At 35.2% G+C, this 24,107-nt stretch overlaps 1 protein-coding gene across 16 annotated transcripts in view; it reads right to left on the bottom strand.

Annotated features, from left to right (window-relative positions):
- Positions 1-11,383: 11,383 nt before the first annotated feature.
- NAALADL2 (N-acetylated alpha-linked acidic dipeptidase like 2) overlaps positions 11,384-24,107 on the bottom strand; it is a 1,565,958-nt gene continuing 1,553,234 nt past the window's right edge. For all 16 annotated transcript variants that reach the window (XM_055083873.1, XM_055083848.1, XM_055083869.1 and 13 more), the window contains one exon: positions 11,384-11,469. The gene's annotated coding sequence lies outside the window, so the exon portion shown is untranslated. The remainder of the gene's footprint in view (positions 11,470-24,107) is intronic.

The raw sequence follows: 24,107 nt of genomic DNA, 5'->3' as shown, positions 1-24,107 counted from the left end.
AGTGGCTGAACCAAGTTACATTCCCACTGACAGTGCAGAAGGGTTCCCTTTCCTCCACACCCCCTCCAGCATTTATTATTTGTAGACTTTCAAAACATTTAATTCTTTACGAATGTGAGAACTGGTTGATTCATTTATTATTGTTGGACTTCCTGGATTGATATTTGTTTTCTTCCTTCTCTGCTATATTTGCTTCCTTAACACACACACACACACATATTTATATATAGATATAAATTTATAAATATATATAAATTTATGTATATAAATATATATATAAGGCACTGTGAAATGTAACTTCTCACATTTATTTTATGAACTATTTTATTTTCATAATCATATTTTATTTTTTAAGAACTTTCCTTGCTTTATGATTATTGCCATTATATTTTGTGAAAATGATATCTCCTCAAATTATCATACATATTGATTAACAGCTTGGGGAGATTTTCTTTTCCTTGAATTACCTCTTTTTTTCTTAGGCATCTGTTGATTTTTTTTTTTCAGTTCTGTTTTAGGCTTCTTTCAACTGTTTAGTGATTCTTTGTTCCTCTGCATCTAAAGATGCAGGGATAAAGGTATGAGTGTGAGCTTTTTTGTGTGTGTGTGCTACAAGGGAGGTTTGAATAACTTTTTACAAAAGTTTGAGGTGACTTCATAAGATTTATTTTGGAAAAGAAAGATGTGCATCGTATGGGAATTGGGAGCTGGGGGTTGCCTTATTGAAAACGAAAGCAGTCATACAGGTATTGAGACATGAGAAAGTGCAGCCAAGTTGGAAAAATTCAGGCCCTTCAATTTGGCTGGTGTATAAGACGTGAGAGGGAGAAAAGGCAAGCACAGAGGAAGAAGTAGGGGTGGGATTCATCTGTGGAGGATCTTGAATATCATCAAAAGCCATACGGATTTTATGCTGAAGATGGTGGGAAACCACTATGACTTCTCTACTGTGATGGAAATCTCTTCAATATGTATTATATGTAACTTAGTCACTTTAAGTATTTTATAATCCCGAGTAGCATCTAAACTATCAATAGTAAATAAGCAGTCTAAAGGTTGCTCTTCCCACAAAAACCACAGTATTAAATCATAATTTTTGCTGAAGCTGAGATAAAAGAAATAGACTTCAAAGGAGAAAAGTATGGGAATGCCCTGTCTTTTGTTTCTGGCATGGCTTGCATATACTGCTCCCTATTTCTGGAATGACATTCTTCTCCTTTTCCCCCACAGGACTTCTATTCACTCTTCAGACTCAACTCAAATATTTTCTCCTGAGAAACCTTTCTTGGCTTCTACAGGATTTAAATATTTTTACTCTCTGCTCTCTTATCACCTTATTTAGGTCTCCATTTTAAGACTTAAGGCTTTACTATAGCTATGTGTTTACATGTCTTTTGCTCTCTTAGCTCTGCCTTGGAGCTAGTCATTTTGTTATGAAGTGGTATAGGGAAATTACACTAAAGTCACTTCAAGTTATTTTATTATAGATTAAGTGACATCCATAGATTCAGGGGAAAATAATCAAGGGATCTTAATACATATGTATGGATGAGTTAGGTATGTTCATTCATTCATACATTCAAAGAAGAACAGAGAGCCATCTGGAGATTGCAGCAGCCATGATGTGTGTGGACTTAGTGCCATGCCCACCCACCAACACCCTCCCCTATAATGATGGGGCTGGAAGCAGGAATTCACATTTCAGAGCCTCTCATGCCAGCTGGATTCCAGTTTGATCTGCCAAGGGGAGGCACTCAGAAGAGAGTAAAAGTCAAAGAAGTGTGGAAGATTTTTTTTCCTGCTTCTAGTAGGGGAGGTAGAGGAAGTGCAGACTCCCAGACTCAGAAAACTTGTGGTGGTTCTTTAAGCCCTGTGAGCAGTGGTTCCACCACCAGCAGCAGTAAAGTTTCCAAGAGTGTGAGTAGAATGTTGGTTCCTGGGCCATCACAGGTTTCTTCCTTTATGCTGCTCCCGTGTGCAGGTCAGTAGTGGTTTCCTGCAGTTACTGATCTCTGAGAAACGGTAGCTTCACCTTTTTGTTATACTAGCCCTTTCAATAATTTTGTAATCATTTTCCTTTTTAAAATCCCCTTTGCTTTAAATACTTATTATGTTTAGTGCAGTGCAGGGAAGAGGAGATGTTGGCATTGAGTAGAATGGTGGCAGTGGAGATGGAGAAATGTCAAGTTTGGGCTATATTTTACAGCAAAGCCAATACAACTTGCTGATAGATTGGAAGTAGGAAATGAGGAAAATCAAGGATCAAGGAAGATTCCTATTTTTAGTTAGAGAATCGAGTGTATTTACTAACACAAGGAAGAATTTTTTTTTTTTTTTTTTTTTTTTTGGTAGTATGCGGGCCTCCCTCTGTTGTGGCCTCTCCCGTTGCGGAGCACAGGCTCCGGACGCGCAGGCTCAGCAGCCATGGCTCACGGGCCCAGCCGCTCCGCGGCACGTGGGATCCTCCCAGACCGGGGTGCGAACCCGGTTCCCCTGCATCGGCAGGCGGACGCGCAACCACTGCGCCACCAGGGAAGCCCCCACAAGGAAGAATTTTGAAGAGGAGAAAATTGGACAAGAAATATAACTGTGCTGAAATTCTATCTGTGAGCACTTAGGATGTCAGAGAATTTCTTGTAAGAAGGCCTCTGCCTTTATAAGATTAGTACAATTGAAGGAGGAGAGAGGAAAGGAACTGAGTTTAAGAAATTGTGTCCTTTAGAAAGGCAGATTAGGGTAGTGTTTATAAGTGTGAGCTCCAGGATCAGACCATCTTATTAGGAATTTGTTACTTTTAGAATTTTATTTTTTATTCAGAAAACTATTAAGAATTCCATAACAAACACATATATATCCACCACCCAAACTGACGAGGGGGGATATAAAGAAATGAGAAGAAAATCTGATCTAGCACTCGTTCATTTTATAGTATGTGCTTCAATTCCTTTTTCTGTAAAAAAAGAAATGATTGTTAAATTGTACTCTGTACCCCTATCCTTAGCACTTGTTTCCCTCCTACCATGAATCAAATTAGATATTTACTTTTTCAGTCTGTATTTTTATACTTTGAATACATATATGCTATTCATGGATATGTATATAATTTTGTATATTTAAATTTTACTTCATGGTTAGAATAATATATATTTTTTTCAGCAGAATATACACATATGTAATACATATTATTTTTTCAAAATTTTTATGTGTGTGTATATGTATACCTGGTGCAATGGTAAGCCCCCAGTAAATGTTAGTTATCATACAGCAACGATATTGGAGATAAGAACATTCTGCTTTAATCTTAATGAACCTTAAGGAAGGCCCAGTGAGTTAGGTATGTAGCCTGAACACATCGTGCCTTTAAACTAGCTCTGCTCTGTCATTATCCTTGTGATAAACTACACTAGCTATGAGTCCCTCTGAATCTAGTATTGCCAATAGTTAAACTGAAGTGTTATATTTTATTTGGCTGTGCAGTCCTAGAAGGTAAAACTGTGGTAACCATTTTTGTATCTCTAGCACTTAATACAGTATCTGGCCTAGAATAGGCTCTCTGTAAATATTTGCTGAATGAATAATTGAGTGAAATCTGCTACATCATGCAATAGAGATGCCTTTGTGCAATAAAGAACTGACAACATTTTTTAGAGCAAATTTGAAGAAACAAAGCTCCTTAGCACTAGAGTTGATACAAATGCTGTTACTTGATGTTAGAACTTGGCACAAACTACAAACCTAAATGGCCCAATATGAGGACTGCATGTTTGAGAAAAGAATGGAAGGAAAAAAAAAAGAAAAAGTGATAAAATCTTAGAGTGTTCCCTGAACAAGGCTTATTCCTGTTTGGGTGTAATACACAATACATAAAGATAATTCATTAATAATACGTACTAATAACTAATTCATTTTGCATGTTTATAACAAAACACAGTTAACAATGATTTTCAACTGTATTTAATATTTTTTAAATGGGCATTTTAAATATGACCATTTTGCTGTACATACACATTGCATTTATGAATCAGAAAATATTCCTTAAAAGATGCCTTCATTTCATAGTACTGTGTTTTCAATTATGTGCAAATATTTAAGCAACTAAAATATAAAATATTCACTCATATTCTTAATGGATGTGATGTCCCAATCCATTTTTTGTCACTCCAAATCACAACATACTTTTTTAAGTAAGCTGTATATTGAGTCATGTGAATAATACATAAAAAGTTGTAAAATAAATTGAAATCACAATTGGTCTAAATGTAGAAAGCACTAGATTCCTGATGGGCATCCACACATTATAGAAATTAGGCATTCAACCCTATATAGTAATTAAGAAACTACAGACACATGCCTCTAAATCAGTCATTCAAAATCAATCACAGCAAAGACACTGACAATAAATTTCTTTACAATGAAAATATTTCCAAATCACAGATGATAATCTATTTTGAACAACACTCAACACTACAACAGTTCAGTGCAATTTAGTAATTGGGACACCCCTTGAAAGAGATTTGTTTTTTAATCAAAGCAAATTTAATTAGAGAAATTGTGCTCCAGATTTTATCCCAAGTTAATTTATAAATCTTTATAAATATGCTCATCACCATTCTCTATTTTAGGGCTATATTTTTTATTATACAACTGAGAAATTTTATTCATTATAAAATTTCATATGTCTAAATATTGCTATACTACTGACATGGCTAAAAAAATGCATGGTTTATATTAACATTCCAAACACATCTGAAACTATTACCAGTGATGTGCTGATTTTTCTAGATGTCTATAAAAACAGATTAGCCCTTCAAAGTGTCCTAGAAAGCTTTTTTCTTTTCTGAATACAATTGTATTCATATTCTCCAAGTAGCAAGTCTGAATATGTGGGATGTAATTGCCATTAAACTTTCCTGTGTGAAATGTAAATACTAAATCACCTAATAGAGACCTATCTCAGCTTAATAAATGAAATTATTTATAACATCTTTGGAATAGAATTATGCGAGCTACAATTAACCATCTGGCCATTTTGTTTCCTGCAGACAAGTTGCAATGGTGTAATAAAATATTTTGTTTCTTGTTAAACAGATATGATAAACTTGTCTTTATAGAGCAATAGCATTTTTTTCTGACTTTCAGAGTAAGGCAGTACGTTTGCAGCAGCTTGATATAAAGGTAGACAAATCATTATTAATATTAATAAAACACTATCACACATACTAAAAGCATGATTCAACAATGGCTAAGAATTTCAAAAGATAAAGCACACTCCAAGGAGTGTCTATCTGTGTCATTACTATATTGAATAAATATTCTTTGAAGAAATTGGAGAGTTAAACTTACTGAGCAGGCCAGATAATTAATTAATTACACATTTGGATTGAAAAATAGATGTAGTTCATCAAAATAGAGACTCTAACTCTACTTCTGTAGCTAAGCTTCTGTTCAGATGCCAAGTTTTTACTTTAATTAGAACAAAAAAGACCTACGTTAACTTCAATACAACATAATAATTCATAATAATGATTGTATATTAATCTCTTGAGCTTGCTGGAATAAAGCACATGACATATGGCATGGTACAGGCACCTGTGTGGTCCTTTTGGGACTGAGGTGGTACATATTAATTAGCAACTGGAAAATAAAATCTGCTTCCTTCTGAGAAAAGCTACCTCAGTGTGTATTGGTTTAAGGCATCAAAGGAATTAGAAGGAATACTGTTAGACTCTGTCTACACTCCTTAAATCTTTGTCTAGATGTAGGCCCTGGATCAACTGCAATTAACTGAGTTAATTCTTGACAGATCCTGCTTAAGGAGTTAGAGTAGACATACTTATCTTTGGCCTCGATGATTGTATTTTGGCTAAAAACATCAAAATTACCATTTTGGTTATAGAAAACTATATAACTATATAATTCAAACACAAGCTAACCAGAACATATTAAAATTTGAAAGCAGCTTTCTCTTGAATGCTACTTGAAAGTGCCTCAATTTAATCCTTTGCTTTGTAAATTCAGATACAATCTGAGTATGAAACTATAAATGTCTTTAAGAAATATGTCATCTCACAGTCAGCAAACTCTCAAGATTCTTGGTGGTCCCAGGAATGCTAAAGGCAGTTCAGTGTACATCTTTGAAGGGTAATGAAATGTTATTATGGAAATAAAACTCTGGCTGATTAACAGATAAATGTATATTGAGAAGACTAGATCTTAAAATTACTTTCTCGGGATTAAAAAAAAAAATCCTAATCCCATTGCTAGAGTATTTTTAGAAATGGAAAACAGAAAATTGAGTGGACATTGTGGTGACCAAAATTGGTGACATTTAAAAACTTTCTTTTGCAACTCCACTTTAAATTTACATCACTTGAAATTCTAAATTGCATAAAATAACACACTTAACTTAAAAGTATTTATACTTAATGGGGTGCTTAAAACTCTGAGAAGTTAACTTTCTGAATAGCAATTCTAATGAGGCTTTTTTAAACTAGCAATTTAAACTCATGCAAGAAATACAGATTCACTAGTGCACCTAGGTAGAATGTTTCTTTGCTCAAATATCACACTATTTTTTTCTCCTGGGTTGCATCCATGCTCCTGTGATGGAACCATTAGGTTGCTGATCTATCTTTTGGAATATATAGACCCATTTCCCTTCCACTCAACACATGGATTAGCAGTTTAAAATGTAATTCCTTTCTGTTGAAGGAACGTGTAATTAAGGCACATTTAAATAGCCCTTTAAACCAATGAGATGACAATGTGCTACCCACAGAGAAAGCTTAATTTTTGGAGTAATTACACATAACACAGAATATCTCATGAGAACATTTTTGGCTAGGTCTACTAATTACGAAAATAGTTTTTCATTTGAGGCAAAGATGCCTATTCATCATTGGACAGATGGTAACGAATCATCATTTTATTTTTGTAACACCTATCTTTGCAATGGGGAAAGCTACTATATATGGGATATTTATGTAATTTAAGAAGTCAATTAGTTATTCTGTGTTTTAAGGAGGATATAAAACTGTGGTTGTAAATCCCAGAACCTGGTCTTTTTTTTTTTTCCCTAGTGAAATTATATAGACATTTTGAGAAGGAAATTATGAGAGATGTAGCTTCTGGTCTGTTATAATTTTTCATCTAGTTGTCATGGTATTCTACAATGGAGCACTTATATGTAATGCTCTTATAGATCTAAGTTATCTACATATGTCCACCATTGTTGGGGTGGGCTACCATCATGAGGAATGATATCATTGGTTTCTTCAAACTCCTCCATTAAGCCAGTGAAGTGGCAGATGACATAGTCTGATCAGTGGTGCAGAAATACATTAAAAATTTCAATCATATCACTTTCTATAATCAAAAGATTCTTAACTTTTTGCAGCACACAGCATGAAGAACACAGGTCTGGACCCAGTCTTTATAGCTGTGGAACTTTGGGCAAGCCACTCCACCAAGTTTCCTCATTTTTTTTAAATGAGTTGTCGTGAGGATTCATTAGAAAAAACAAATACGTTAAATCTAGAACAGTTCCTGACCTGTAGCAGGCACAGACGTTAGCTGCGTCTGCGTCTTTTTTGAGAGATACAATGGTTACTCTCTCTCCCTCTTTAAAAAATGGTGCCATTCACAGCAAAGCCGTAGGTACCTCTTATTATTGTGACTCTTCAGTTTCTTTAGTATATCGCCAAGTGATGTTTCTCAGGACCCAGGAAAAACGTAGATGAGAAATCCTTAAACTTCAGTATGCATAAGGATCGTTTGGGAAATCTTGCTTGAAGATGAAGATTCCTAGGCTTTCTTCCCCCAAATCAGAAATACTGATTTAAACTGCTGATTTAATATAGGGCTAAAATGTCCTCTCATAAAAGCATTTTACTTAATACCCTCCTTCCTGACCGCTGGTGTCATGCAGAGACTCTCCACCTCCCCACAAGTACCCAGGCTTTGTGCCTTTTGCATGGATTCCCTGGGACAGTTTCGTTTGTTACGTATAGTCAGAGAATGAACTAGTTCTTCATTTAAAAAGCAGTGATTCCAGCCCATACATCATCTGATAGAATGGCTGGTTTTATAGAATGTACTGGAAAAGATCATTTATAACCCCGTTATACACTGCATGAGAAAGCAGAGAAGCTTAAATTCTAGCTGCATTTCTGCTACTAACTGAATATGTGACTCTACCCCAGTTCCTTAATCACTTTGTATGCAGTTAGGGTATCTGATGGGAACGCTGATGCTTTCCCGACTGAAGGTAACATTCTAGGGCTTAGATCAGAATGTCTCAGGCTTCCTTTTACTCTGAAATCTATACTTTTTCACAAAGGGCTGTATCCCACGTGTGCCCTGCCTGAACCCAAATTGCAGTGGTGCACATCTGCCACATTTTCTTGGGAGAATAATCATTTATGATTCATTATGTCCTGGTACAATACTACATATGAAGGATTGTGAGAAGTACGAGGCACCCAGATATCTCAGCAACAATTTAAACCTACTACCAATTCACTGAAAACACTTGTTATTTTAATGTGCAAAGGATTTTATTTACTTGGATCTATTAGGGGAAAATTTAAATGATATAAATTTAAAGGAACCCTGAGGTAATCAGACTATAGCAGTAATGTTCTTAGTTAAGAGGTTTGTTGCAGTCAAAGATGTAGAGCAGCATTTATATAATTGATGGACATCTATTTTAATTATAATTTAGTTTCTTCACATCATATCTTAAATAGACTAATAAAAATGTTAGTCCATAGTTAACTTCAGTTTTCAAGTAGAAAATACCATATAATTTAGAAGTAAAAATTACAGAATATTGAGATTTTGATCTGTGCAGTGTGGTTTAGCTAAGTACACAGTCTTTAATCAAAAATGTACAAACACAAGTGTTCTGTGCTCTCAATGCTATTAGAAACTAAGGGAGTGAATTTACTTAGGATTTTGTTCTAAAATGATAAACTACCTAACTGGTAATTATTTGTCTTTGTTTGTTTTAAATTCAGCTCCAAAGGAAGAACTAGAATGAATACATTGAACCTTGATTCACTATTTCTGATCCTTTGGTATAAGGGATTCTATTATTTGACCTGACATGCAACTATATGTGTATTCCTCCCACCTCTTTTCTGCTGTTTTCTGTGTAGCAAGAGAGAGCACTGACATTGAGGCTTGTGGGAGCTTGGTTCTTTAGCCCTTTCGTATAGACACTCCTCAACATGGCAAATACTTTCAGACACATAAGTGCATTGTTTACAAAATATATATTGTAAGGTAGTTTCATTTCTTATGTAAAATATGTGCACACAGGCAATTCAGATGAAAATGGATTTCTGCTTGAATTATCTAGCTAATTGCCTCAATTCTCTTCTTTGCCTTGAGCTTATAAGCATTACTTATAGTAGGAACAACTGACCCTTATAAATCAATTAATGCTGATTAATTCTTTCTTTTGAACTTCAGTTTCCCTTTAAACTAAGATTAGGTTTATGTTCATCCATTAAAAAGTCAAGACTTAGGGCTTCGCTGGTGGCGCAGTGGTTGAGAGTCCGCCTGCCGATGCAGGGGACACGGGTTTGTGCCCCGGTCCAGCAGGATCCCACATGCCGCGGAGCGGCTGGGCCCGTGAGCCATGGCCGCTGAACCTGCGCGTCCAGAGCCTGTGCTCCGCAACGGGAGAGGCCACAACAGTGAGAGGCCCGCGTACCGCAAAAAAAAAAAAAAAAAAAAAAGTGAAGTCTTAGACCTATAGACACTGTCTATGAAGTTGCTCTGGAGGTGTATGATGGGGACGTGTGTTTCAATGTTGTGTTAGAGAAAAATAATCCACATGAAATATTCTGAGGATATGTTTCCTAAGGGGAATTGCTTTGTCAAATACCAAATCAATTTCTAAAGGTAAGCTCAAAGTTTAAACACCTAATGGAATTCTGTGGTTTCGGGGAATAGTGGGTACTAAGGCCATTCAATGACAATGTCAGTATGAAAAGCTTCATTTTCAACATGAGAGAAGAGCTGAAGTGTGGGAAGGATATGCTCTTATAGTAACACTGTATTTTCTGCCTAAAAGTAGAAGCATGAATATTTTCTATGTTGCCATCTTAGTCACAATTAAGGATAAAGAAGGGAAAAAACATCAAAAGTTTTTTTGTAGAATTAAGGAGCTTTTCGTTGACCAAAATAACTATTTCTTTCATAAGAAGTCCTTTTTGTTAGTGGCAGAAATAGCAATTTGATGCTTTTTAAGATACTTTGGGTTTTCAAAGAGAAACTTTGCTACTTTCCTGTGGAAATTATATGGTATTCTGTGAAGACTGCCTTACAGCAAGGAGTTTCAGAAAAGTACATGAAGGAAGAGCAATGTGAGATGCTTTCATTTTAGAGTAGCTCTATTTCAGTGCTTCCAACAGAAGCAGCACAAGAAGAAATAAATATTTTCTCCCTCATAAGACATACATCACTCCCGAAATTTTTACAAAATCAACTGAGACAAATTAGGGATTTCAGAGCTAGTCACCTTATAAGTTGTTAGGAAAAAAATTTACATTTAAATTGCTCTGTGCAGCTACCTTGAGATTTTCCCCTGGAATGTTTATGGCTCTTTTTTTTTTTCATTAATACTTAAAAAAATACAATTTCATAACCAGTGTATTACTACATCTAGCTGTGTTACTAACAGGCACTTCACTTCATAAAATAGTCACATTCAAAGTGGTTTTGGTCAACCAATCACTCAGTCAGAATACTCGTTCTTCGTATTGAATACTTGATAGTGAAAGTTAATCTGAAACCATATCAACTCTTCATTTCTATTACAGAAACTAGGTCACTAAAGCTCTAACATAGGGAATCATTTCTGTTTCTGTGTGTTTTATCCATAGGAGTGAAGATTGTCCAGAACTTCTTGGAAATTTTCCCCCCAAATATTTTGTATATATCTATATATCTATAGATATATCTATAGATATATAGATATATCTATAGATATAGATACAGCAGATTTCTTTTTAATAGATAAATCTTAAGTATTATTTCAATAACTTGCTTTTACATAATCGGAAATCTAGATATAAGAAAAAATATTAAATGTGCAAAATGCTCTTTTTACACATACATTAAAAAATACAAAGGAAGAATAGCTTTATACTTATATCAAAAGCCATTGGAGGGAAAAAGTCTTCAATGTCAGAAAATCTAGTCAGATTAGAGCTTTCACTTGAGGAACTGTAAACAAACTTTTTCAAATGCTGAGAGTTTTCTCAGTTCTTTCCAACGAAGACACTCTCAAACACATCAAGTCCTGCTTTGAAATAAACCTGAGCTGCATTAATGCTGTTCAACACTTCTGACAGGGCTTCTTGAAGGGTCTCATTTGATGCAAGTGACTTGCAGTGTTCCCAAGCCTCCAGGAGTATTGAAAACTGGCTTGTCTTCCCATCAAGGTGGTACAGGATATTTCTGAAAAGAAATACAAAATGAGTAAATGTTTTATGCACCATGCTATTTTCATATCAAACATTGTAAAAAATATTTCCAAGAAACTGATGTTTTTAATAAATGAAGAAATTATAAGAATACAATATTATCATTTGGGGACCTCTATTGAATTAATGGATCTAGACATTGATCATCAAAAGTTCCCTCTAGTGATGAGAGAGAATCAGACAGTATGTACCTCCTGATGGAAGTACACAATACTACCTATGAAATCAATTATTTTTGCTAAAAAATTGATCTAAATCTGATGAAGCTTCTAAATCTAATTGCTAATAAATACAAGGGACAGAAAAATATAAAAATGATACCACAGTCTGTCATCAGCAAAATACTGTGAAAATTCTGTAGGACAAATGACCCAGTTTATTCAGTGAATAAATTGTAATAAGAAATAGGTGAAGGAGGAACCACTCGACCACGGCTTTTCAACCTTGTGTTATTGACATTTGTGGGGTGGTGGGGTGGATAATTCTTTATTGTGGCAGCTGTCCTGTGCATTGTAGGATGTTTAGCAGTATCCCTGACCTCCACCCACTAGGTACTAGTAGCACCCCTCCTTTAGTTGTCTCAGTTGGTTTGGGCTGCTATAACAGAATTCCGTAGACTGGGCAGCTTAAACAATAATCCAATGGTTGGATTGTCGACGAGAGGACTTTTCCTAGTTATATTCTCACATGGCCTAGTGCATGAACACAGAGAGATCCTGTGTCTTCTCTTCTTTTAATAAGGACATTAGTCCCATCATGAGGGCCCCACCTGTATATGACCTAATCTAACCTGGATTACTTCCCAAAGGCCCATCTCCGAATACCATCACATTGAGGTTAGGATTTTAACACACATATTTTGGAAGAAGCCAAACATTCAGTCCATAGCTGTTGTAAAAACTAAAAATGTCTCCAGACTGCCAAAATTGTCTCTTATAGGGCAAAATTGCCCCCAGTTAAGAACTACTGCTTTAGACTAAAAGAAACGTCAACCCATCCAGTATAGACTTTACTAGGTCTTTATTCAAACAAACAATTTTTAAAAATGAGAAGTAGTACAAAATTGAATACTAATTAAGGATTTGTTAATATTAAGAAATTGTTGTGGTTTTTTTTGTTTTTTTTTTTTTTTTTTTGCGGTACGCGGGCCTCTCACTGTTGTGGCCTCTCCCGTTGCGGAGCACAGGCTCCGGACGCGCAGGCTCAGCGGCCATGGCTCACGGGCCTAGCCGCTCTGCGGCATGTGGGATCTTCCCGGACTGGGGCACGAACCCGTGTTCCCTGCATCGGCAGGCGGATTCTCAACCACTGCGCCACCAGGGAAGCCCTATAAATGATTAAAATAATTGTCTAATTGTCATATTAGAAATGTAAGGTCCAGTGATAACAGAAGAAGGATTGCTGCTGGAAAAATGTATCATGGAGAATATTACAATTTCATCTTGAAGGATGATGGGAATTACCAGTTACAAGGGTATAAGAAAGGAAACAAGCTAGAAAGTGGAGATAGCACCCTATGCAGGAGGAATAGCATATGCAAAGGTATGGATTTATAAAACAGCTTGCTCTTCTTAGTGGATCAATGCCAGTATTTCTGTATGGCGAGAGTGCAAGGCCACAGTGAGCAGCTGTAGGAGAAGAGCTGGGAGAGCAAGCCATGGCCGCGTCCTACCGGGCCTTCTATACCAAGCTAAGGAGGTTACACTTTTTCTTATGGGCAGTAGGAAACCAATGAAAGTTTTTAAGCAAGAAAGAAAGATTATTAGATTTTATTTTGGAATAGTTACTTTGGTTGTAATATAAAGCCTAGAGAAAGACTTAGTCCAGATGAAAATTGACAAAGATGTCAGTTACACAATGATAGTTGTTTGAAAGGGCCACAGTGCAAGGTTTAATTAATTTACACTTATCCCTAGCACTGACCTCAGTTTTATATAGAGTTCTGGATCATTGTTTCCTAGCTCATCCAGGCTTCACTACTTCAGCCTCTCCTGAACTTCCCACTCTGTACTCTGATGGTGGTGAATGGACACTGAAATCTACCTAATCACCCATGACAGAACTCTGCAAGTCATTTCTTTCCCTTAAATATCCAACTGGTTTCTGAAGACACTCACTTCTCCATCTTTTCAGCATCTTTTCCCCTCTGTTGTGGGACCCTGATCCCTATATTTTCAAGGATATATTATAATATCATTGCTTTACATGTCAGCATTGAGAAATATGTTCCTTCTTTATCAGGTCTAATTCAGTGTTGTGAATATAGGAGGTCTTCAATCATGCTGATTTGACTTACTTACATTTTTATCACGCTTTGTTCAGTGATGGAAATTTCGTAGACCCTCTAATGTCAGTGTAAACTACATCAATTCAGGTTATTTTGCCTTTTAAGCATTAACTCACTTCAAAACAATAGATTTTGTGTCTTTGGAGAAAAATTTCAGTTGATAATAGTACATGGTGGGTGGCAGTGGAGCAGAAGATGCTTAACTCAGAAGTTATTTCAGTAATTTTTTTTTCAAAACCTATTATTTGAAATGGGAACTATCCCTAATAATCCAATATCCTTAATCTTTGTACTTATGAATATACTTGGCATTTTATGAGTTAGAGCAGTGCAAGAAGGATATTCTTTATATTCCAAATATCCTTGAATTCAGATATAAACTTTGTATTAAGAAACATATATCCCCTGGATATGGGAGGGAGAAAAACATCTTCCAAATGAAGAGGCAAGTGGGTCATGAGCAATGATCTGGCTGTGAGCTGTACTCTGAGAAAAATGTGGATCTACTTTTACAAGGAGAATACTCCTTGAATAGAGATTTCCCTTTTGATATTTCCACAACCTTCATAAAATTAAAGGGCTTTTCAGAAGAAGCCACTCTGCCATGTTAAAATAAGCAATTATATATGTATATACATAGACATATGTACATGTGTTTTATGTGTAGAAGTTTTTATTATATCGAAATGACAAACAAAATAGTGAGAATTAGCAAAACACCTAATGAAAGTTTCCCTAAATATAAGTTTTATTAGTTTTATATTTATTTATTAAATTGGGGAGGGGGTGGTAAAAGAAACCAGCTAATAGAGAGGAAGCTTGATATAGCCATGGAATTTTCCCAAATGAAGTTGAATCTGCCTCAGATGGTCACATGTATTCTCCTACATGACAGAGCTGTACAAAAGTTACTTTTTCGTGTTAACATAATCCTTAATTGCCATAAAAAAAGGAGTGGGTTTTTACTGCCAGGATACCTATCAAACATATTTAAATTCATGGTAAACCATTTAAATAGATAGGTAGGTAGGTAGATAGATAAAAACTGGTTTAGTATTTTGAGGATAAAAATAGTTTAAAGTATATTTTAATTACTTAATCATTTAAAATAGTATTCCTTTGTAGGCAACTTATACTGCTTTACCATCAAGCATAACCAAATTAGTATAATAAAAATATTTAGGGCTTCCCTGGTGGCGCAGTGGTTGAGAGTCCACCTGCTGATGCAGGGAACACGGGTTCGTGCCCCAGTCCGGGAAGATCCCACATGCCGCGGAGCAGCTAGGCCCGTCAGCCGTGGCCGCATATATATATATATATATATATATATATATATATATTTAATCATCTCTCGTAATAGTCATAGTTTTGAATTCTTTTCCTCTAATTCTCAGTTTCATGTTTAATTATAAATCATTTAATGGCAAATATATTTCCAGAATTTAAGAGTGCAAAAATATTTTCCAAAGCAGTATGAAACACTTCTGTTTCTTGAGGGCATACTGCTCAGCATGCTGAAAAACAAAGATATTATAATCATTTTTATCCAGAACTGCCCCTTAAATGTGTTGTACCAGTGCAATTAATACATTATGAGAAGTAAGTTTAATGATTTGGGGGGCTGTTATAGTGACTTTTTGACATATTCAAAACCCACTGGCATGAAATACATTCCTGTATACACATTCTATGTTTATTAAATGTTAAATGTTATTAATATTCAATTTAATGATAAGATATTAATAAAACATGCTCATAAAGGTTACAGTATTAATCCCTCAATGACAGTTCATTTAAGCATGAGCACAGTCTCTAATATATTTACATAAAACTTCAGCCATAACTAGTATAAAATATCTAGAAGAAAGATAATGTGGAAGCATAAAAATACGTCCTAAAAAGAATGTTTAGGTCTAAAGCACAAGACATGCAATTACTTTTTTTTTTTTAACTCAAAAGCAATACATATATTTCTTAAAGACCAGTGCAATGGAGGCTGCAATGTGCCAACATTTGCTTTTTCTAACTAGTAAGCAACACAGTAATACTTTTATAATGACTGTAAACAAGCCATGTGCATAGAAATAGATTCTGTTTTGGTCTGTGAAATTCTACAAGAGGCTAAACACATTTTCCATATGCTACATGATTCAAGTAGTAGGCTGCGGCAATCTATTATGTAAGACAAACACTCATATCCATTTCTACCCAAATTGGATACAAATCAGCTTAAAATTACAGATACTTAGATTCTGGCTGAAGATCAGTGACTAGGATTCCTTCATCACAGTTTAAGAAAGAACCTTCATTTGGGGTAGTTGCTGATACAACTTAGGTCAATTGATCTTTTTTATAGTAGAATTTTTTCACCTTGATAAATTGCTTTACCTTAAAAACAAATTGAGGATAACAAAAATATCTTCTTTAAATTTTCATGAGAAGGATAATTTCTCCTACCGATTTTCAGAAGTAGCTCATCTTTTACTATTTCTCTTTTGTGTACTAAAAACAATTTAGCTTGCTGCATATAAAAAATAAATTTCTGTATTTGGAGATCTTTCCCAAAAGAGTATCATCATATTATTTTATATTTGCTATTTGAATGGAAGACAAAAACCATAAAACTCAGCCATGTTGTTACATTTTGTCACATGTTTCCATATACTTCTTAGTTCTGAAAACTTTCTTATGTATTCAGTCATTAACCCTAAGTACCCCAGGATCATCCCTTGGGAGCAAAACTACTGTACCATTTTTTAATATGCAAATGATTCTTGCCTTTGAAAATATTTCGATTAGATCAATGTTTCTGATGGAAGCTTTTAAGCCAAAAGATTTTTGTATTCCCATGTTATGTGACCAAAACTGAACCTCAGTTAAATGGAGTTAAAAGATTTCAACAATGTATATACTATATCATGTTTTTCAGATTAGGCCAGACTTGGAATCGACCAATAGCCAGTCAAAAGGCACATGTCTGGTACAAAAATAGCGTGGAAAGACAATGAGTAAAACCCTTGAAGTGTTTCTATGTCAAGAGTCTGTTCTTTATAAGCACAAGGAATCACATGCCTTAGTGAACCATTCCTGCCCTAGGTGCTCACACACCTGCATTAGTTCAATTCAGAAAAGTTTCCTGAAAAAAAAAAAAAAAAGGGGCTTACCTGGTGGCGCAGTGGTTGCGCGTCCGCCTGCCGATGCAGGGGAACCGGGTTCGCGCCCCGGTCTGGGAGGATCCCACATGCCGCGGAGCGGCTGCGGCTGGGCCCGTGAGCCATGGCCGCTGAGCCTGCGCGTCCGGAGCCTGTGCTCCACAACGGGAGAGGCCGCAGCAGAGGGAGGCCCGCATACCACAAAAAAAAAAAAAGAAAAGTTTCCTGGCAGAAAGAATGGGCTGTGTTATTAATTCAATAAATCATCATCCTATTTGTGTATATACAACATGTATCTCGGTATGGCATGTAGAGACATCAGACCTAATTAAAATATTACTTAATTGAAATCATTTTAGTAGTTATCGTGTTTAAAATAACATTAATTCCACCCCCATGCCTATCTTCTCTCATCTGTAACAATTTGGATCTTATAAATGTAATTCATACAGTCATCCTGACCCACACACAACACAAAGAGACTACTAAAAGGAAATTGTAATACATTATTGATGACACTAATGAAATTACAACACACATCACTCATTTTAATGGATCTCTTTCAATGACATATCATGGTGACCAGGAAAGAGCAGCGCCAAACTCAGAAACCTCATTGATAACTCCCAGCAGCGTCAGTGAAGGAGATGAAGCATCTTTACTCAACTGACAAATCTTTTCCACTCAGCTAAAGTAAAGGAAAACTGAAGAAAATGAATTTTGAAACAAAGGCATCTAAAGTCTTCATGAGTCATTTCCTTGTGTGTGAATTAGCAAATTAATGATGGAAATGATGACTCTCTTTCAAATGTTCCTTTTTATATTCATAAATGGGCAAAGGATGCCACCAATTCTAAATGTGAATTAATATTCATTATATCCCATGTTGAGAAACTCCTAAATGAAATCACAGTAAATAATGTCATGTCTTTTAAAATTGACTGTGTATGCATGCTGAATGGAGAGAGAAAAGGTCAGCTCAGTATCTCACAATTATTGCTCACTCTTTTTAGGGATTATACTAATTGTACTCCATAGTTAACAGTGTATTACTATATTTATATCAACATTAGAAAAGATTATGTGACTTGGATACTATGTCCATGAGAATTCACAAAATACATGGCGGCACTATTTATAGTACAAATGTCCATTCAGCTAAATTTTAATATGGTCTATACTAGCAAAAGCAGAATGAGGATTAAGACCATTGTTGATACTGTCAAGCCGTAAACTCACTCTGCAGACAACTGAGACAGAAAGACGTGGAGTAGCTTGTTTGTTGGCAAAAATGGCTACAATTATTCCCCTCCCTGAATGCAGGCCTCTTCAAAATATGACTGCAGTTCTTTCCATCAAGAGATGGGGTCTATTTCCCTACCTCTTGAATCGGGTTTGGCCTTAATGAATATGACATATATGGTGAGTCCATGCCTCAATGGGTGTGATGTGTTTCTTCTCTTTCTCTAGAACCCTGCCAAGCCCCCATGAGAAAATCCTGGGATAGCCTGCTGGAAAAAGAACACAGGCAGCAGAGGGGAGCTGCTTGGCGGAGGCCTTCCTATACTAGCTAGTCCCAAATCAAGTTGGCAGCAGAAACACTGGTTGCAGACATAAACACAGTCAAGAGACACCCAGCCTGGCTTAGACCAGAAAAAGTCCAGCCTAGATGGTCATATTGAAGAATATGAACAAAATAAATAGTTTCTTTAAGCCACTAAATTTTGGGTGATTTTTAGAGCAATAGATAATTGTGATAATTTGGTAGTGTTTTCCTTCCCTGTGGGAAAGGAAGGGATTACGTTGCTTTAGGCATCAGTTCTCTTACTCTCTATTAATACCATTGACAGAGTGCAATGTACGATGTAGATTTGACAGCTCTTTAAATGACAGGCTGAATTCAAAAGACACTTTTGGAAAATTGTGCCCAATAGTTCTATAAGGAATGCATTTATAAAGATAAGATATCCATGTTGATTCGTTAGAAGTTTTGAAATCTGTTTTGAGTGCCAAGTGGGATTTTTCCACTAAACGAAAAAGTTAACCATTACAGCATATAATTTGTTGTTTCTTTCTTTTTAATATGGCTCATCTTACTGAATTACAGCCCAAGAAACAGAAAAAATGATCTGTTCCCATTACAATTAAATATACAAATATAGAGCAAAGAACAGGGAGTGTAAACAATTGTATTCTGTGGAGTTAATGTCTCTAGACTTCTCAGTCCATCTAACTACATTGTTTCCTCAAGAGAAGTTTCCTGAGGAAGAGAATTTTTTTTTTTTTTTTTTTTTTTTTAGGATATTCAAGGAAGACTTCCCCTGAAAGGCAGTGCTTGATGGTTTATCAACAAAGAAAAATTAGGTTTCTGCACTCAAAAATCTATCATTAAATAAAAAGGAGAGACAGAAATAAGACAAGATTAATACAATCCTTAGCACCTTCTGAAATCTGGAGAAGATGGAGATACAGTGACCATTATTTTTTCACACTCATGAAATTATTTTTTTGTTCTTATTTCAATTTCATCCCTCCTGTTTTCTTTCCATCTTACCTCTAACTATATGTATGACAGAAAACTCAATATTTAGATTACTTTTCTTTCGCATTTGGAACGCATTTCTCTTACTATTTCTGCTTCTACTCATCAGCAAGTAGGACCTGTCACCCTCCAAGAACAACTTCATTTGACTATCTTACAGGCACGTGATAATTAACATAAGGAAGCATTTCCTTTAGTATACGCTCCAAATATTTGTATTTTCCTTGCTCTATTATTCTTTCCTTACCTTCATTACCTTTAGTAAACAGCAATGCTGAGGCCATAAAACCAAACAAAATAGGTAATTCAGCCTTTTTTTTTCCCCCATTTTTCTATTCCAATAATGAAAAAGATGTGAACTATTTTTTGGAAAGTTCACTCTAAAGGCAAAAGTTTATAATGTAGGCTGTGTCTATTTAAACAAAGTGAGTAATTGAGCCAATATTGATCTTCTTGCCTTATTCAACTCAATAGTCCTATTAAACTAATAATAACTAATGAGTTAGTCACTGGGTTAGGTGCTCAAGGATAGCACAGAGAAGTTTACAGTCTATTTTGAAAGCCAAGCATATAATGAATAAATTAAAATATTATTTTAACTTATTTTTCATATAATGCATTTAGAATATTATATGGCATGAAATTATTTAATTTTATGTTTTACTTTCTTTTATTTTTAAATATAAGACTATTAAAAAAAAATACTGCTTTGCTATGTAAACAAAGAATGTGGCCTGCCATTCCAGTTCTACAAAGATCAAGCCATTAGTCACTTCACTTGCCCACTGACAGTGTACCCTGAGGGGAATTCAGGATGGAGAAAAACAGAAAGCATTCTGTGCTTTGGATACTGGCCCTAGGTAGGTAAGATGCATATCTAAGGAATGATTTCAATGAACCCAGATTCTTGCATCTTCCCGTACAAGAAAAGCACTAAAATCATTACCTTGAGATGTCTGTTCTTTGTGATTAGCAAACTCTTTTATGTTCAACTACATGGTTTTTTTTTTTCCTTTTTCCAGCCAGAAAACCCTCATATATATCCTGGCTCCTCCCTTACCTCTCTGGCACAGTTCCTCAGAGCTGTCTGAGAGGATGCCTGTTGGGCTATAGTCCTCGGTAAGGTCCCCTAATAAAACTTAACTCACAACTTTTACATTATGTGTTTTTCTTTCAGTTGACAGTTTTAAATGTTTTTGCGTGTCTTGTCTATGTCATACTCTTTTCATACTATGTCATATATCATACTATATACTCCTTAAGGGCATATAATACAAAGTCTATAAATATTCTATGTGACGTTCATCATATGCCTTATGGTTTGGAGGAAAATCTCCAGGGGTGGGTCCTAATGGCATCTCTTTAAGTTGGCTCATCTGATTCAAATTTCCATAATATAGATTCAGATACCAGTCCTAATTAAGTCAGCATAAGGTAATTCTTTAACCAAATAGATTATTTTAGCAATGGGCATATGACCAAATCTTGGCAATAAAATTTGAAGGGAAATTTTCTTCAGGATTATAAGAGCAGTAATTTCATGCTTTTCTGAAAGAACCACCAAAAGCTAATCCTTTCTCTGCTTTTGAATAGTACAGGATATGAATATGAGACCTGTAAATACTACTTTTTTTTTCCACCAAAGAAAAATCAGCCTTGAAATGATACCATGAAAGGCAGAGCTTAGAGACAGAAATAAATTTATTCCTTCGTGATATGACAGAGATGCTGAATCAAACCAACCTAAAATCTCTTCCTCTTAACTTTCAATTATGTGAGTCTGTTACTTTACTCTCTAAACCAATTTGGGTGAAGTTTTCTCTGTTTTCAATCAAATGTATCCACATAAACAATCCTATTGATTATATAGTTATTAAAAATCATATATTCTTTAATAACTATAGAGATGATTTTATTTCTCCAAAAGGATTTAGATAATTCATTCAGTTGACATTTGAAAATGACTATCTTAAGGGAAAAAATGGTTTCACTTGAATAGCAAGTATATTATTCAAGATGATTTGAAAACTTCAAAATCAATAGAACATTAAAATGTTTGCTAAACTTTAGCTAGAAGAAAAAAATAAGTACAAGTAGATTGACTGACCTATTGAAGCTATGAATGTTGATCACAGAGATTAAAGGTATTTAATGAAGGAATGTCTTACTGTAAAATTACAAACCCTGGAAAGATTACTTTTCACATTTTATAGAACTGTTATACATGTTATTAAACACTCACTTTGAAAGTGTGACAAAAAGTAATATTTTAAAGGAACTCTATTCCTTAGCTGAGTAAATATGCTCACAATTTATAATATAGATATACTATCTATATTTTTGCTAGCGTAAAGAAATAAAAAGTGCTATGGTTTATGCCAGTAAATAAATGGGTCCATATACAACAATTTACTCTGCAAATTTTTTAAAAATTAAAATAATCTGATTTTGAAATACTATTAAATTTTTAAAAATATAAGTACCAGGTAGGCAAATTCCTATTGATTATGTTGACGTTGATCATTAAAAAACAGTCCAGATTGTGAGTAAATAGTAGAAACGTCAGCTCTTTGCTTTGGGAACTCTAAAAGAAGATGCATTCGCCCATGGCTGTCAGCCATGGGTATCAGAGGGTCGAAAGGGTCCCCAGGTACCTGACTCAAAGAAGGTGTACATTTGGTTGTACCAGTGAAACACAAATTTTATCTAATTTAAGAAAAAACATTCATTTATTGAAAGTGTGTATGTATATATGTAAATATATGACTACATGTACATGTAATAGTTTACAGAAGTGATGAAAAACATTGAGAAGAAGGCAGTAACCAAGGGAAGCTGAGTATCATAGAGTACTGCCAAGATTCTGCTTAGCAACATGTTTAGGACATTGATATTTCAGACACTCCCACTGCCACCACTTCATTGAGACTACTTCTCCACCACAGCAGCATTACTGTCTCTTAACACTTGCTCTGCTATTGCCAGAATGTTAATCCACAACTAGCATGGATAATCTTGAACTGCCCCTACATCTTTGCCTCACTTCTCTCAGATATAAAGTCCTAGGAAAGCTCATCCAATTGACTGAACTTAGGTCATGTGCCTGTACCCCAGGAAGAAAATACCTAGATCCAGTCACCTTCTGTGGGGGAGATAAGCCCTGCTTTCCACCAAGCTCACAGGGAATTACCCTCACATAGGAAAGAAATTTTGATACCAGGAAGATTTTTTTTTAATTTAAAAAAATTAAAACTGCAACTCAATAAATATCTACTACACTAGTGACAGGAAGGAAAAGTGTATTTCAACAGGTTTCTCTTGGAATTACCCTGGAAATTGCTTTTCTACTGTATGGCAGTTTTTCCCCTTATGTTAAATGTTAGCAACTACTCTATAATATGGCAGCAGTGTTTATCAAATTGAATGTGTATAAGAATAAGTTGAGAAATTTAAAAAAATTCTCAAGGGATTCAGATGCAACGGGTCTGGGATACCTTATAGGAGTATATGATTTTTTCCCTGCTCCATTACTTAAACCTACTGGGTGACACCCATCATACTCAGCAGTTCCCTCCGGTGAGTTTTACATTTACCAAGAGGTCTTGGTTTGGTCCCAAATTAGCTTCTTCCAGTCACATGTTATTATATACAAAATTACATGATTTAAATGACATATTAAGTGTGAAAGAAAGTTACTCCTGTGAAAATGAACCTGAAGGCTTTGGAAAGACTCACAGAGATTAACTGACAAAATGAGAGTGTTGTTGAATTATATGTGGAGAGATAACTGAAAAGATTATTAGCAAGGGGAGGGGAGGACTACAGTGACAATGGAGAAAGAATCTGCATTCAGATTGTTTTGCAAATACCTATTTATTGCTCCAAAATGAGGAAACTGAAATTGGAAATCTCAGATGATGCAGCATTAGTGTGGCTTAAATAGGAAAGTAAATCCGGAATTCCAATTCCCAGAACAGAACTCAAAGAAAAGTCCTTGGTCCTATATCAAAAGATTGGTGATGAATGTTTCGGTTAAAAATAGACTGCTTTTTCTATCATTTGACCATTTACTGGTTCTGATTGTGTCAGATTAAGGGATGTTTACCCTTTGGACATTAGTCAAACCTTTACTCTTAAGAACTAGAAGGGCAAATAGGTATCATCTTGAGTTCCACCTCTCATGGACTGCTTATTGTGGCTTGAAGTACTAGGTTGACAATGGATTGGGCTGTTTCAGAGCCCAAAATAAAAGAGGTCTGTCATGACTTAGATTCCTACTGGTAGACCCTGCTTTACTTAAGATTATTTAGCCCATTCACTTCATAATAATGTATAGCTTTCTTGAATTAATCAATGGAAGTATAAACCAAGTTATCAAAACAAAGGGAGAAAGTCATAATTATTTAGTTTTGCTAATTAGAGTATAGTCAACCCCAGTAATCCCTTCTAAATTGTATATTATAAATTCTGTAGTTTTCCTGTTTATGTATCTGAATTAACAGAATAGCTACTAAGTTTTCTCTTCACTTGCTGCTCTAGACCGTGTCGTCTCTGTTTGTTTAAGCAATGGCCCAATCTGTTATTAATCAATTAAATTACACTAAAAAAAAATAGAATTTATGGGCATTTTC

The sequence above is a fragment of the Physeter macrocephalus genome, chromosome 1 (assembly GCF_002837175.3).
Source record: "Physeter macrocephalus isolate SW-GA chromosome 1, ASM283717v5, whole genome shotgun sequence".
Classification (NCBI taxonomy): Eukaryota; Metazoa; Chordata; class Mammalia; order Artiodactyla; family Physeteridae; genus Physeter; species Physeter macrocephalus.
This window is presented reverse-complemented; position numbering and strand designations above follow the sequence as displayed.